The following is a 13,721-nucleotide window of genomic DNA, read 5'->3' as shown; positions in this document are numbered from 1 at the left end:
CAAGGAAGGTGAATGAGGTGTTCCAATGTGAAATGCCGGAAACACAGAAACACAGACGACACACAACAAGAGGTGGCAATCTATTCATTAATTGCATTTAATCAATGAGCTCATTATCACTCATGCATTGTCCAACAGGTGTTGAAATAATGGGATTAAAAGGGGAGATCCCTTCAGAAAGACAGAAACAATAGCAAAGACAAAAAACACTTTTGGAATCTGCTTTTAGTCAACACATAAGGAAAGGGTGCACCGGTCCTGGAAATACTGCAATACCAGGTCAATGCGTGGAGTGGACAGAGCAAGCTCTATTTCCATCTCCCTGTTCTAAAAATCCATTTAATATATGGTCCCCAGATAGGGGACGTATCAGATATTAAACTGATAAGAACAGATACTACACTTGATCTTAGCCAAAAGGCCGAGAAGCGATAACCCGAACGGGCCGCGCGTTGCCCGAGCCTGCCCGATACTGCTGTTCAGCCCTTGCAGCGATTCAGCCTACTTCTAGGCAATTCCATGGGGCCCTGCAGGCTCACACACTCACAGCTACACGGGAGGTGAATAAAGGCCGGAGAGGAAGCCAGACAGGATTTGCTTCTTTTGCTTGCACCACAATGCAGTGCTGAAAGAGGAGGAATCTACATAAAAACGCCTTCCTGGCAACGCCCAAATGCCCTGCTGCCATGCAGATAAACACTGGCAGCGGCAGCAAGTGCATGCCCACAGCCACCCCTTGTTCCTTCACACCTTGTATCAGCTGTAATCCAGTCCAGTCCAGTGCTGCCTGCTGAGCAGCACTGACCAACACTGCCTGGGCCCAGGCTTTTATCTCTGAGGCCCCATTATGATGTCAGAAAGCTGGCTCTGGAATCCTGAGGGCTCCACTATGACACGTGCAAAGTTCCGTCTGAACTTTATATAAGACGGTGAGGCTCAGTCAGTCACTCAGTGTTGCCTGAGAGGGCAACACTGCAACAGCCGGCCGCCAGGCTGTCTTTTTTTTGCACAGCTAGTTGCCTCCAGGAGGCCACAAGAGGGAGACAAGGGACTGCAAAATGGAAAATAGGCATCCACCAACTTTACAGACAACTTCTCCTTGCTCCTACAACCTCCATCCTTGCACAGTTTGTTATTCTTCTAGGTAACATAGTAACAAATCCAAATTGCTGCTCTCTTTGTAGGCAAGCAAGGCTTTGTTGCAACTGCAATTCTTACTTCTTCTTGAAATGTAGGGACGACAGTACATTCCATCACATCCATCTAGTGTACACAGGTAGGTCCATTGTGGCGGGCAGGCGAGCGGGCGGGCTGCTTTATTGGCTGTTTGCTGTTCCCCTACTCCACTCCACTATTTGACTGTTGTGCTGCATCAATCAATCAATCAATCAATCAATCAATCAATCAGTGGCTGGCTCAGGTGCAGCTCTTTAACTTACCTAAAAGGGAGGGCGGAGAGAAGACAAGGAAGGTGAATGAGGTGTTCCAATGTGAAATGCCGGAAACACAGAAACACAGACGACACACAACAAGAGGTGGCAATCTATTCATTAATTGCATTTAATCAATGAGCTCATTATCACTCATGCATTGTCCAACAGGTGTTGAAATAATGGGATTAAAAGGGGAGATCCCTTCAGAAAGACAGAAACAATAGCAAAGACAAAAAACACTTTTGGAATCTGCTTTTAGTCAACACATAAGGAAAGGGTGCACCGGTCCTGGAAATACTGCAATACCAGGTCAATGCGTGGAGTGGACAGAGCAAGCTCTATTTCCATCTCCCTGTTCTAAAAATCCATTTAATATATGGTCCCCAGATAGGGGACGTATCAGATATTAAACTGATAAGAACAGATACTACACTTGATCTTAGCCAAAAGGCCGAGAAGCGATAACCCGAACGGGCCGCGCGTTGCCCGAGCCTGCCCGATACTGCTGTTCAGCCCTTGCAGCGATTCAGCCTACTTCTAGGCAATTCCATGGGGCCCTGCAGGCTCACACACTCACAGCTACACGGGAGGTGAATAAAGGCCGGAGAGGAAGCCAGACAGGATTTGCTTCTTTTGCTTGCACCACAATGCAGTGCTGAAAGAGGAGGAATCTACATAAAAACGCCTTCCTGGCAACGCCCAAATGCCCTGCTGCCATGCAGATAAACACTGGCAGCGGCAGCAAGTGCATGCCCACAGCCACCCCTTGTTCCTTCACACCTTGTATCAGCTGTAATCCAGTCCAGTCCAGTGCTGCCTGCTGAGCAGCACTGACCAACACTGCCTGGGCCCAGGCTTTTATCTCTGAGGCCCCATTATGATGTCAGAAAGCTGGCTCTGGAATCCTGAGGGCTCCACTATGACACGTGCAAAGTTCCGTCTGAACTTTATATAAGACGGTGAGGCTCAGTCAGTCACTCAGTGTTGCCTGAGAGGGCAACACTGCAACAGCCGGCCGCCAGGCTGTCTTTTTTTTGCACAGCTAGTTGCCTCCAGGAGGCCACAAGAGGGAGACAAGGGACTGCAAAATGGAAAATAGGCATCCACCAACTTTACAGACAACTTCTCCTTGCTCCTACAACCTCCATCCTTGCACAGTTTGTTATTCTTCTAGGTAACATAGTAACAAATCCAAATTGCTGCTCTCTTTGTAGGCAAGCAAGGCTTTGTTGCAACTGCAATTCTTACTTCTTCTTGAAATGTAGGGACGACAGTACATTCCATCACATCCATCTAGTGTACACAGGTAGGTCCATTGTGGCGGGCAGGCGAGCGGGCGGGCTGCTTTATTGGCTGTTTGCTGTTCCCCTACTCCACTCCACTATTTGACTGTTGTGCTGCATCAATCAATCAATCAATCAATCAATCAATCAATCAATCAATCAATCAATCAATCAATCAGTGGCTGGCTCAGGTGCAGCTCTTTAACTTACCTAAAAGGGAGGGCGGAGAGAAGACAAGGAAGGTGAATGAGGTGTTCCAATGTGAAATGCCGGAAACACAGAAACACAGACGACACACAACAAGAGGTGGCAATCTATTCATTAATTGCATTTAAACAATGAGCTCATTATCACTCATGCATTGTCCAACAGGTGTTGAAATAATGGGATTAAAAGGGGAGATCCCTTCAGAAAGACAGAAACAATAGCAAAGACAAAAAACACTTTTGGAATCTGCTTTTAGTCAACACATAAGGAAAGGGTGCACCGGTCCTGGAAATACTGCAATACCAGGTCAATGCGTGGAGTGGACAGAGCAAGCTCTATTTCCATCTCCCTGTTCTAAAAATCCATTTAATATATGGTCCCCAGATAGGGGACGTATCAGATATTAAACTGATAAGAACAGATACTACACTTGATCTTAGCCAAAAGGCCGAGAAGCGATAACCCGAACGGGCCGCGCGTTGCCCGAGCCTGCCCGATACTGCTGTTCAGCCCTTGCAGCGATTCAGCCTACTTCTAGGCAATTCCATGGGGCCCTGCAGGCTCACACACTCACAGCTACACGGGAGGTGAATAAAGGCCGGAGAGGAAGCCAGACAGGATTTGCTTCTTTTGCTTGCACCACAATGCAGTGCTGAAAGAGGAGGAATCTACATAAAAACGCCTTCCTGGCAACGCCCAAATGCCCTGCTGCCATGCAGATAAACACTGGCAGCGGCAGCAAGTGCATGCCCACAGCCACCCCTTGTTCCTTCACACCTTGTATCAGCTGTAATCCAGTCCAGTCCAGTGCTGCCTGCTGAGCAGCACTGACCAACACTGCCTGGGCCCAGGCTTTTATCTCTGAGGCCCCATTATGATGTCAGAAAGCTGGCTCTGGAATCCTGAGGGCTCCACTATGACACGTGCAAAGTTCCGTCTGAACTTTATATAAGACGGTGAGGCTCAGTCAGTCACTCAGTGTTGCCTGAGAGGGCAACACTGCAACAGCCGGCCGCCAGGCTGTCTTTTTTTTGCACAGCTAGTTGCCTCCAGGAGGCCACAAGAGGGAGACAAGGGACTGCAAAATGGAAAATAGGCATCCACCAACTTTACAGACAACTTCTCCTTGCTCCTACAACCTCCATCCTTGCACAGTTTGTTATTCTTCTAGGTAACATAGTAACAAATCCAAATTGCTGCTCTCTTTGTAGGCAAGCAAGGCTTTGTTGCAACTGCAATTCTTACTTCTTCTTGAAATGTAGGGACGACAGTACATTCCATCACATCCATCTAGTGTACACAGGTAGGTCCATTGTGGCGGGCAGGCGCGCGGGCGGGCTGCTTTATTGGCTGTTTGCTGTTCCCCTACTCCACTCCACTATTTGACTGTTGTGCTGCATCAATCAATCAATCAATCAATCAATCAATCAATCAATCAGTGGCTGGCTCAGGTGCAGCTCTTTAACTTACCTAAAAGGGAGGGCGGAGAGAAGACAAGGAAGGTGAATGAGGTGTTCCAATGTGAAATGCCGGAAACACAGAAACACAGACGACACACAACAAGAGGTGGCAATCTATTCATTAATTGCATTTAATCAATGAGCTCATTATCACTCATGCATTGTCCAACAGGTGTTGAAATAATGGGATTAAAAGGGGAGATCCCTTCAGAAAGACAGAAACAATAGCAAAGACAAAAAACACTTTTGGAATCTGCTTTTAGTCAACACATAAGGAAAGGGTGCACCGGTCCTGGAAATACTGCAATACCAGGTCAATGCGTGGAGTGGACAGAGCAAGCTCTATTTCCATCTCCCTGTTCTAAAAATCCATTTAATATATGGTCCCCAGATAGGGGACGTATCAGATATTAAACTGATAAGAACAGATTTTTTTTTTTTTTTTTTTTTTTTTCTTTTTTTCATTCAGATCACGTCTTAAAAATCATAAAATTCAAAATAAAAAAGACTTAGATCATCACAATGAAAACTGAAAACGTATAATTAATTTTTGTTTTCCTCTTTCCTTTTTTTCCTTAAGAAATCAAAAAAACATTCCTTTTTTAACAGCAATAATTCCTATCATATCCAATAGATGTTCCTGCAAATCATTACCATCCCATTCACAGTTTACAATGCACGTTAACCACGTTGGCACACCATACCTTTCAAGAAACCCTGGTAAATTTTCTCTTACACAGAGCCGCACCCTCCTCCGCATTTTTTCAAAATTAATTTTACTACGTAACTCCTCTACTTCTTCCAGTAACCTGTCTCTTTCTGCTCTTTCCTCTTCTGAAATGACACTTTTTTTCTTTCTCTCTGCTTTTTTCCTTTTTTTCTCATCACTTTGCCCACTTCCTTCCAATTTCTGAAGCTTGCCTTCTTCCAAACTAACTTCCGCTTCCTTTCTTTTGACTATCTTCTTATTTTCCTCTTGTACCTCACGTTTGCTTTTCTTTGGGCATGATTTGAATATGTGCCCCTCCTCTCCACACATATTACATACTTTCCCTTTCTGACATTCATTATACTTATGTCCCTCTTGCAGACATTTTGTACACATTACTCTCTCACAGGTTTCTCTCTCATGACCATACTCTTTACAATTCAAACAAAACATATCCATTCCAAGAAAAAATAAATTTCCACACGCACTTCCAATCTTAAACCGCGCTGGAGGAAACAATAGGTTTCTAGATTCACCAATTCTCACAAATTTACAAAGAAATTTCCACTTCCCAGTCCAAAATCCAAAAGGGTTAAACACTTTCCCCTTTCCCACCACCTCCTCACAAAACTTATTGAGAAATAACTTAATGTCCTCTTCTTCCACGTAAGGCGAAAACATCTTTACGACCACCAACTTTTTGTTTGGCACAAAATGTGGTGTTACCTTCACACCCACAAGTCTTGGGTCCCTTTTACCTTCCTTCAAACGTTCCAAAAAGACAGCATAAATTTCTTCTGTGGTGAAGGTAATATCAAAGCACCCTCTCCTCGGATAGTCCATCACCGCCAAAATGCATGATCTCTCCAGCTGAAAGAAATCCAACAAAAGAACCTTTGTGATGTACTCCAGATCCTTCCTTTGTCGCTCAGATTCCTCCACGAAAAACCGGACAGCATTCCTGGTACGCATATATTCGGGAATTTCCTCCATCCTGCTCCAAACGAATTCCAGCAATTTCCAAAGAGTACCTTCAGTACCGAAGTACCAGGCAGGTGATCGCTCCCCGTTGCCCTGGACTAATCCTCCTCCCCAATAGCAGCAGAGGGGTGAAGTCTCTCCTAAGAGAAACGATCCCCCCAGGCCAAGGAAAAGGGTACCAGGGCACCTCCTGACCAAGAAACAAGGCAATACCCTAAAGTACTACACTTGATCTTAGCCAAAAGGCCGAGAAGCGATAACCCGAACGGGCCGCGCGTTGCCCGAGCCTGCCCGATACTGCTGTTCAGCCCTTGCAGCGATTCAGCCTACTTCTAGGCAATTCCATGGGGCCCTGCAGGCTCACACACTCACAGCTACACGGGAGGTGAATAAAGGCCGGAGAGGAAGCCAGACAGGATTTGCTTCTTTTGCTTGCACCACAATGCAGTGCTGAAAGAGGAGGAATCTACATAAAAACGCCTTCCTGGCAACGCCCAAATGCCCTGCTGCCATGCAGATAAACACTGGCAGCGGCAGCAAGTGCATGCCCACAGCCACCCCTTGTTCCTTCACACCTTGTATCAGCTGTAATCCAGTCCAGTCCAGTGCTGCCTGCTGAGCAGCACTGACCAACACTGCCTGGGCCCAGGCTTTTATCTCTGAGGCCCCATTATGATGTCAGAAAGCTGGCTCTGGAATCCTGAGGGCTCCACTATGACACGTGCAAAGTACCGTCTGAACTTTATATAAGACGGTGAGGCTCAGTCAGTCACTCAGTGTTGCCTGAGAGGGCAACACTGCAACAGCCGGCCGCCAGGCTGTCTTTTTTTTGCACAGCTAGTTGCCTCCAGGAGGCCACAAGAGGGAGACAAGGGACTGCAAAATGGAAAATAGGCATCCACCAACTTTACAGACAACTTCTCCTTGCTCCTACAACCTCCATCCTTGCACAGTTTGTTATTCTTCTAGGTAACATAGTAACAAATCCAAATTGCTGCTCTCTTTGTAGGCAAGCAAGGCTTTGTTGCAACTGCAATTCTTACTTCTTCTTGAAATGTAGGGACGACAGTACATTCCATCACATCCATCTAGTGTACACAGGTAGGTCCATTGTGGCGGGCAGGCGAGCGGGCGGGCTGCTTTATTGGCTGTTTGCTGTTCCCCTACTCCACTCCACTATTTGACTGTTGTGCTGCATCAATCAATCAATCAATCAATCAATCAATCAATCAATCAATCAATCAGTGGCTGGCTCAGGTGCAGCTCTTTAACTTACCTAAAAGGGAGGGCGGAGAGAAGACAAGGAAGGTGAATGAGGTGTTCCAATGTGAAATGCCGGAAACACAGAAACACAGACGACACACAACAAGAGGTGGCAATCTATTCATTAATTGCATTTAATCAATGAGCTCATTATCACTCATGCATTGTCCAACAGGTGTTGAAATAATGGGATTAAAAGGGGAGATCCCTTCAGAAAGACAGAAACAATAGCAAAGACAAAAAACACTTTTGGAATCTGCTTTTAGTCAACACATAAGGAAAGGGTGCACCGGTCCTGGAAATACTGCAATACCAGGTCAATGCGTGGAGTGGACAGAGCAAGCTCTATTTCCATCTCCCTGTTCTAAAAATCCATTTAATATATGGTCCCCAGATAGGGGACGTATCAGATATTAAACTGATAAGAACAGATACTACACTTGATCTTAGCCAAAAGGCCGAGAAGCGATAACCCGAACGGGCCGCGCGTTGCCCGAGCCTGCCCGATACTGCTGTTCAGCCCTTGCAGCGATTCAGCCTACTTCTAGGCAATTCCATGGGGCCCTGCAGGCTCACACACTCACAGCTACACGGGAGGTGAATAAAGGCCGGAGAGGAAGCCAGACAGGATTTGTTTCTTTTGCTTGCACCACAATGCAGTGCTGAAAGAGGAGGAATCTACATAAAAACGCCTTCCTGGCAACGCCCAAATGCCCTGCTGCCATGCAGATAAACACTGGCAGCGGCAGCAAGTGCATGCCCACAGCCACCCCTTGTTCCTTCACACCTTGTATCAGCTGTAATCCAGTCCAGTCCAGTGCTGCCTGCTGAGCAGCACTGACCAACACTGCCTGGGCCCAGGCTTTTATCTCTGAGGCCCCATTATGATGTCAGAAAGCTGGCTCTGGAATCCTGAGGGCTCCACTATGACACGTGCAAAGTTCCGTCTGAACTTTATATAAGACGGTGAGGCTCAGTCAGTCACTCAGTGTTGCCTGAGAGGGCAACACTGCAACAGCCGGCCGCCAGGCTGTCTTTTTTTTGCACAGCTAGTTGCCTCCAGGAGGCCACAAGAGGGAGACAAGGGACTGCAAAATGGAAAATAGGCATCCACCAACTTTACAGACAACTTCTCCTTGCTCCTACAACCTCCATCCTTGCACAGTTTGTTATTCTTCTAGGTAACATAGTAACAAATCCAAATTGCTGCTCTCTTTGTAGGCAAGCAAGGCTTTGTTGCAACTGCAATTCTTACTTCTTCTTGAAATGTAGGGACGACAGTACATTCCATCACATCCATCTAGTGTACACAGGTAGGTCCATTGTGGCGGGCAGGCGAGCGGGCGGGCTGCTTTATTGGCTGTTTGCTGTTCCCCTACTCCACTCCACTATTTGACTGTTGTGCTGCATCAATCAATCAATCAATCAATCAATCAATCAATCAATCAGTGGCTGGCTCAGGTGCAGCTCTTTAACTTACCTAAAAGGGAGGGCGGAGAGAAGACAAGGAAGGTGAATGAGGTGTTCCAATGTGAAATGCCGGAAACACAGAAACACAGACGACACACAACAAGAGGTGGCAATCTATTCATTAATTGCATTTAATCAATGAGCTCATTATCACTCATGCATTTTCCAACAGGTGTTGAAATAATGGGATTAAAAGGGGAGATCCCTTCAGAAAGACAGAAACAATAGCAAAGACAAAAAACACTTTTGGAATCTGCTTTTAGTCAACACATAAGGAAAGGGTGCACCGGTCCTGGAAATACTGCAATACCAGGTCAATGCGTGGAGTGGACAGAGCAAGCTCTATTTCCATCTCCCTGTTCTAAAAATCCATTTAATATATGGTCCCCAGATAGGGGACGTATCAGATATTAAACTGATAAGAACAGATACTACACTTGATCTTAGCCAAAAGGCCGAGAAGCGATAACCCGAACGGGCCGCGCGTTGCCCGAGCCTGCCCGATACTGCTGTTCAGCCCTTGCAGCGATTCAGCCTACTTCTAGGCAATTCCATGGGGCCCTGCAGGCTCACACACTCACAGCTACACGGGAGGTGAATAAAGGCCGGAGAGGAAGCCAGACAGGATTTGCTTCTTTTGCTTGCACCACAATGCAGTGCTGAAAGAGGAGGAATCTACATAAAAACGCCTTCCTGGCAACGCCCAAATGCCCTGCTGCCATGCAGATAAACACTGGCAGCGGCAGCAAGTGCATGCCCACAGCCACCCCTTGTTCCTTCACACCTTGTATCAGCTGTAATCCAGTCCAGTCCAGTGCTGCCTGCTGAGCAGCACTGACCAACACTGCCTGGGCCCAGGCTTTTATCTCTGAGGCCCCATTATGATGTCAGAAAGCTGGCTCTGGAATCCTGAGGGCTCCACTATGACACGTGCAAAGTTCCGTCTGAACTTTATATAAGACGGTGAGGCTCAGTCAGTCACTCAGTGTTGCCTGAGAGGGCAACACTGCAACAGCCGGCCGCCAGGCTGTCTTTTTTTTGCACAGCTAGTTGCCTCCAGGAACCCACAAGAGGGAGACAAGGGACTGCAAAATGGAAAATAGGCATCCACCAACTTTACAGACAACTTCTCCTTGCTCCTACAACCTCCATCCTTGCACAGTTTGTTATTCTTCTAGGTAACATAGTAACAAATCCAAATTGCTGCTCTCTTTGTAGGCAAGCAAGGCTTTGTTGCAACTGCAATTCTTACTTCTTCTTGAAATGTAGGGACGACAGTACATTCCATCACATCCATCTAGTGTACACAGGTAGGTCCATTGTGGCGGGCAGGCGAGCGGGCGGGCTGCTTTATTGGCTGTTTGCTGTTCCCCTACTCCACTCCACTATTTGACTGTTGTGCTGCATCAATCAATCAATCAATCAATCAATCAATCAATCAATCAATCAATCAATCAGTGGCTGGCTCAGGTGCAGCTCTTTAACTTACCTAAAAGGGAGGGCGGAGAGAAGACAAGGAAGGTGAATGAGGTGTTCCAATGTGAAATGCCGGAAACACAGAAACACAGACGACACACAACAAGAGGTGGCAATCTATTCATTAATTGCATTTAATCAATGAGCTCATTATCACTCATGCATTGTCCAACAGGTGTTGAAATAATGGGATTAAAAGGGGAGATCCCTTCAGAAAGACAGAAACAATAGCAAAGACAAAAAACACTTTTGGAATCTGCTTTTAGTCAACACATAAGGAAAGGGTGCACCGGTCCTGGAAATACTGCAATACCAGGTCAATGCGTGGAGTGGACAGAGCAAGCTCTATTTCCATCTCCCTGTTCTAAAAATCCATTTAATATATGGTCCCCAGATAGGGGACGTATCAGATATTAAACTGATAAGAACAGATACTACACTTGATCTTAGCCAAAAGGCCGAGAAGCGATAACCCGAACGGGCCGCGCGTTGCCCGAGCCTGCCCGATACTGCTGTTCAGCCCTTGCAGCGATTCAGCCTACTTCTAGGCAATTACATGGGGCCCTGCAGGCTCACACACTCACAGCTACACGGGAGGTGAATAAAGGCCGGAGAGGAAGCCAGACAGGATTTGCTTCTTTTGCTTGCACCACAATGCAGTGCTGAAAGAGGAGGAATCTACATAAAAACGCCTTCCTGGCAACGCCCAAATGCCCTGCTGCCATGCAGATAAACACTGGCAGCGGCAGCAAGTGCATGCCCACAGCCACCCCTTGTTCCTTCACACCTTGTATCAGCTGTAATCCAGTCCAGTCCAGTGCTGCCTGCTGAGCAGCACTGACCAACACTGCCTGGGCCCAGGCTTTTATCTCTGAGGCCCCATTATGATGTCAGAAAGCTGGCTCTGGAATCCTGAGGGCTCCACTATGACACGTGCAAAGTTCCGTCTGAACTTTATATAAGACGGTGAGGCTCAGTCAGTCACTCAGTGTTGCCTGAGAGGGCAACACTGCAACAGCCGGCCGCCAGGCTGTCTTTTTTTTGCACAGCTAGTTGCCTCCAGGAGGCCACAAGAGGGAGACAAGGGACTGCAAAATGGAAAATAGGCATCCACCAACTTTACAGACAACTTCTCCTTGCTCCTACAACCTCCATCCTTGCACAGTTTGTTATTCTTCTAGGTAACATAGTAACAAATCCAAATTGCTGCTCTCTTTGTAGGCAAGCAAGGCTTTGTTGCAACTGCAATTCTTACTTCTTCTTGAAATGTAGGGACGACAGTACATTCCATCACATCCATCTAGTGTACACAGGTAGGTCCATTGTGGCGGGCAGGCGAGCGGGCGGGCTGCTTTATTGGCTGTTTGCTGTTCCCCTACTCCACTCCACTATTTGACTGTTGTGCTGCATCAATCAATCAATCAATCAATCAATCAATCAATCAATCAATCAATCAATCAATCAGTGGCTGGCTCAGGTGCAGCTCTTTAACTTACCTAAAAGGGAGGGCGGAGAGAAGACAAGGAAGGTGAATGAGGTGTTCCAATGTGAAATGCCGGAAACACAGAAACACAGACGACACACAACAAGAGGTGGCAATCTATTCATTAATTGCATTTAATCAATGAGCTCATTATCACTCATGCATTGTCCAACAGGTGTTGAAATAATGGGATTAAAAGGGGAGATCCCTTCAGAAAGACAGAAACAATAGCAAAGACAAAAAACACTTTTGGAATCTGCTTTTAGTCAACACATAAGGAAAGGGTGCACCGGTCCTGGAAATACTGCAATACCAGGTCAATGCGTGGAGTGGACAGAGCAAGCTCTATTTCCATCTCCCTGTTCTAAAAATCCATTTAATATATGGTCCCCAGATAGGGGACGTATCAGATATTAAACTGATAAGAACAGATACTACACTTGATCTTAGCCAAAAGGCCGAGAAGCGATAACCCGAACGGGCCGCGCGTTGCCCGAGCCTGCCCGATACTGCTGTTCAGCCCTTGCAGCGATTCAGCCTACTTCTAGGCAATTCCATGGGGCCCTGCAGGCTCACACACTCACAGCTACACGGGAGGTGAATAAAGGCCGGAGAGGAAGCCAGACAGGATTTGCTTCTTTTGCTTGCACCACAATGCAGTGCTGAAAGAGGAGGAATCTACATAAAAACGCCTTCCTGGCAACGCCCAAATGCCCTGCTGCCATGCAGATAAACACTGGCAGCGGCAGCAAGTGCATGCCCACAGCCACCCCTTGTTCCTTCACACCTTGTATCAGCTGTAATCCAGTCCAGTCCAGTGCTGCCTGCTGAGCAGCACTGACCAACACTGCCTGGGCCCAGGCTTTTATCTCTGAGGCCCCATTATGATGTCAGAAAGCTGGCTCTGGAATCCTGAGGGCTCCACTATGACACGTGCAAAGTTCCGTCTGAACTTTATATAAGACGGTGAGGCTCAGTCAGTCACTCAGTGTTGCCTGAGAGGGCAACACTGCAACAGCCGGCCGCCAGGCTGTCTTTTTTTTTGCACAGCTAGTTGCCTCCAGGAGGCCACAAGAGGGAGACAAGGGACTGCAAAATGGAAAATAGGCATCCACCAACTTTACAGACAACTTCTCCTTGCTCCTACAACCTCCATCCTTGCACAGTTTGTTATTCTTCTAGGTAACATAGTAACAAATCCAAATTGCTGCTCTCTTTGTAGGCAAGCAAGGCTTTGTTGCAACTGCAATTCTTACTTCTTCTTGAAATGTAGGGACGACAGTACATTCCATCACATCCATCTAGTGTACACAGGTAGGTCCATTGTGGCGGGCAGGCGAGCGGGCGGGCTGCTTTATTGGCTGTTTGCTGTTCCCCTACTCCACTCCACTATTTGACTGTTGTGCTGCATCAATCAATCAATCAATCAATCAATCAATCAATCAATCAATCAGTGGCTGGCTCAGGTGCAGCTCTTTAACTTACCTAAAAGGGAGGGCGGAGAGAAGACAAGGAAGGTGAATGAGGTGTTCCAATGTGAAATGCCGGAAACACAGAAACACAGACGACACACAACAAGAGGTGGCAATCTATTCATTAATTGCATTTAATCAATGAGCTCATTATCACTCATGCATTGTCCAACAGGTGTTGAAATAATGGGATTAAAAGGGGAGATCCCTTCAGAAAGACAGAAACAATAGCAAAGACAAAAAACACTTTTGGAATCTGCTTTTAGTCAACACATAAGGAAAGGGTGCACCGTTCCTGGAAATACTGCAATACCAGGTCAATGCGTGGAGTGGACAGAGCAAGCTCTATTTCCATCTCCCTGTTCTAAAAATCCATTTAATATATGGTCCCCAGATAGGGGACGTATCAGATATTAAACTGATAAGAACAGATACTACACTTGATCTTAGCCAAAAGGCCGAGAAGCGATAACCCGAACGGGCC

At 46.7% G+C, this 13,721-nt stretch overlaps 8 non-coding genes and 2 pseudogenes across 8 annotated transcripts; all 10 read right to left on the bottom strand.

The window, feature by feature from the left end:
* Positions 1-242: 242 nt before the first annotated feature.
* On the bottom strand, positions 243-433 carry LOC142718178 (U2 spliceosomal RNA). The gene has a single exon (XR_012872310.1). It is a non-coding gene; the product is annotated as a U2 spliceosomal RNA (small nuclear RNA).
* A 1,272-nt stretch (positions 434-1,705) lies between these two features.
* LOC142718175 (U2 spliceosomal RNA) lies at positions 1,706-1,896 on the bottom strand. The gene has a single exon (XR_012872309.1). It is a non-coding gene; the product is annotated as a U2 spliceosomal RNA (small nuclear RNA).
* A 1,296-nt stretch (positions 1,897-3,192) lies between these two features.
* On the bottom strand, positions 3,193-3,383 carry LOC142718174 (U2 spliceosomal RNA). The gene has a single exon (XR_012872308.1). It is a non-coding gene; the product is annotated as a U2 spliceosomal RNA (small nuclear RNA).
* Positions 3,384-4,659: 1,276 nt separating this feature from the next.
* LOC142718268 (U2 spliceosomal RNA) lies at positions 4,660-4,871 on the bottom strand (annotated as a pseudogene).
* Positions 4,872-6,220: 1,349 nt separating this feature from the next.
* On the bottom strand, positions 6,221-6,331 carry LOC142718269 (U2 spliceosomal RNA; annotated as a pseudogene).
* A 1,284-nt stretch (positions 6,332-7,615) lies between these two features.
* LOC142718173 (U2 spliceosomal RNA) lies at positions 7,616-7,806 on the bottom strand. Its single transcript, XR_012872307.1, has one exon. It is a non-coding gene; the product is annotated as a U2 spliceosomal RNA (small nuclear RNA).
* A 1,276-nt stretch (positions 7,807-9,082) lies between these two features.
* On the bottom strand, positions 9,083-9,273 carry LOC142718172 (U2 spliceosomal RNA). The gene has a single exon (XR_012872306.1). It is a non-coding gene; the product is annotated as a U2 spliceosomal RNA (small nuclear RNA).
* Positions 9,274-10,561: 1,288 nt separating this feature from the next.
* LOC142718171 (U2 spliceosomal RNA) lies at positions 10,562-10,752 on the bottom strand. Its single transcript, XR_012872305.1, has one exon. It is a non-coding gene; the product is annotated as a U2 spliceosomal RNA (small nuclear RNA).
* A 1,292-nt stretch (positions 10,753-12,044) lies between these two features.
* LOC142718170 (U2 spliceosomal RNA) lies at positions 12,045-12,235 on the bottom strand. Its single transcript, XR_012872304.1, has one exon. It is a non-coding gene; the product is annotated as a U2 spliceosomal RNA (small nuclear RNA).
* Positions 12,236-13,516: 1,281 nt separating this feature from the next.
* LOC142718259 (U2 spliceosomal RNA) lies at positions 13,517-13,707 on the bottom strand. The gene has a single exon (XR_012872392.1). It is a non-coding gene; the product is annotated as a U2 spliceosomal RNA (small nuclear RNA).
* Between the last annotated feature and the right edge of the window lie 14 nt (positions 13,708-13,721).

This window comes from Rhinoderma darwinii, unplaced genomic scaffold (genome assembly GCF_050947455.1).
Source record: "Rhinoderma darwinii isolate aRhiDar2 unplaced genomic scaffold, aRhiDar2.hap1 Scaffold_461, whole genome shotgun sequence".
NCBI lineage: Eukaryota > Metazoa > Chordata > Amphibia > Anura > Rhinodermatidae > Rhinoderma > Rhinoderma darwinii.
This window is presented reverse-complemented; position numbering and strand designations above follow the sequence as displayed.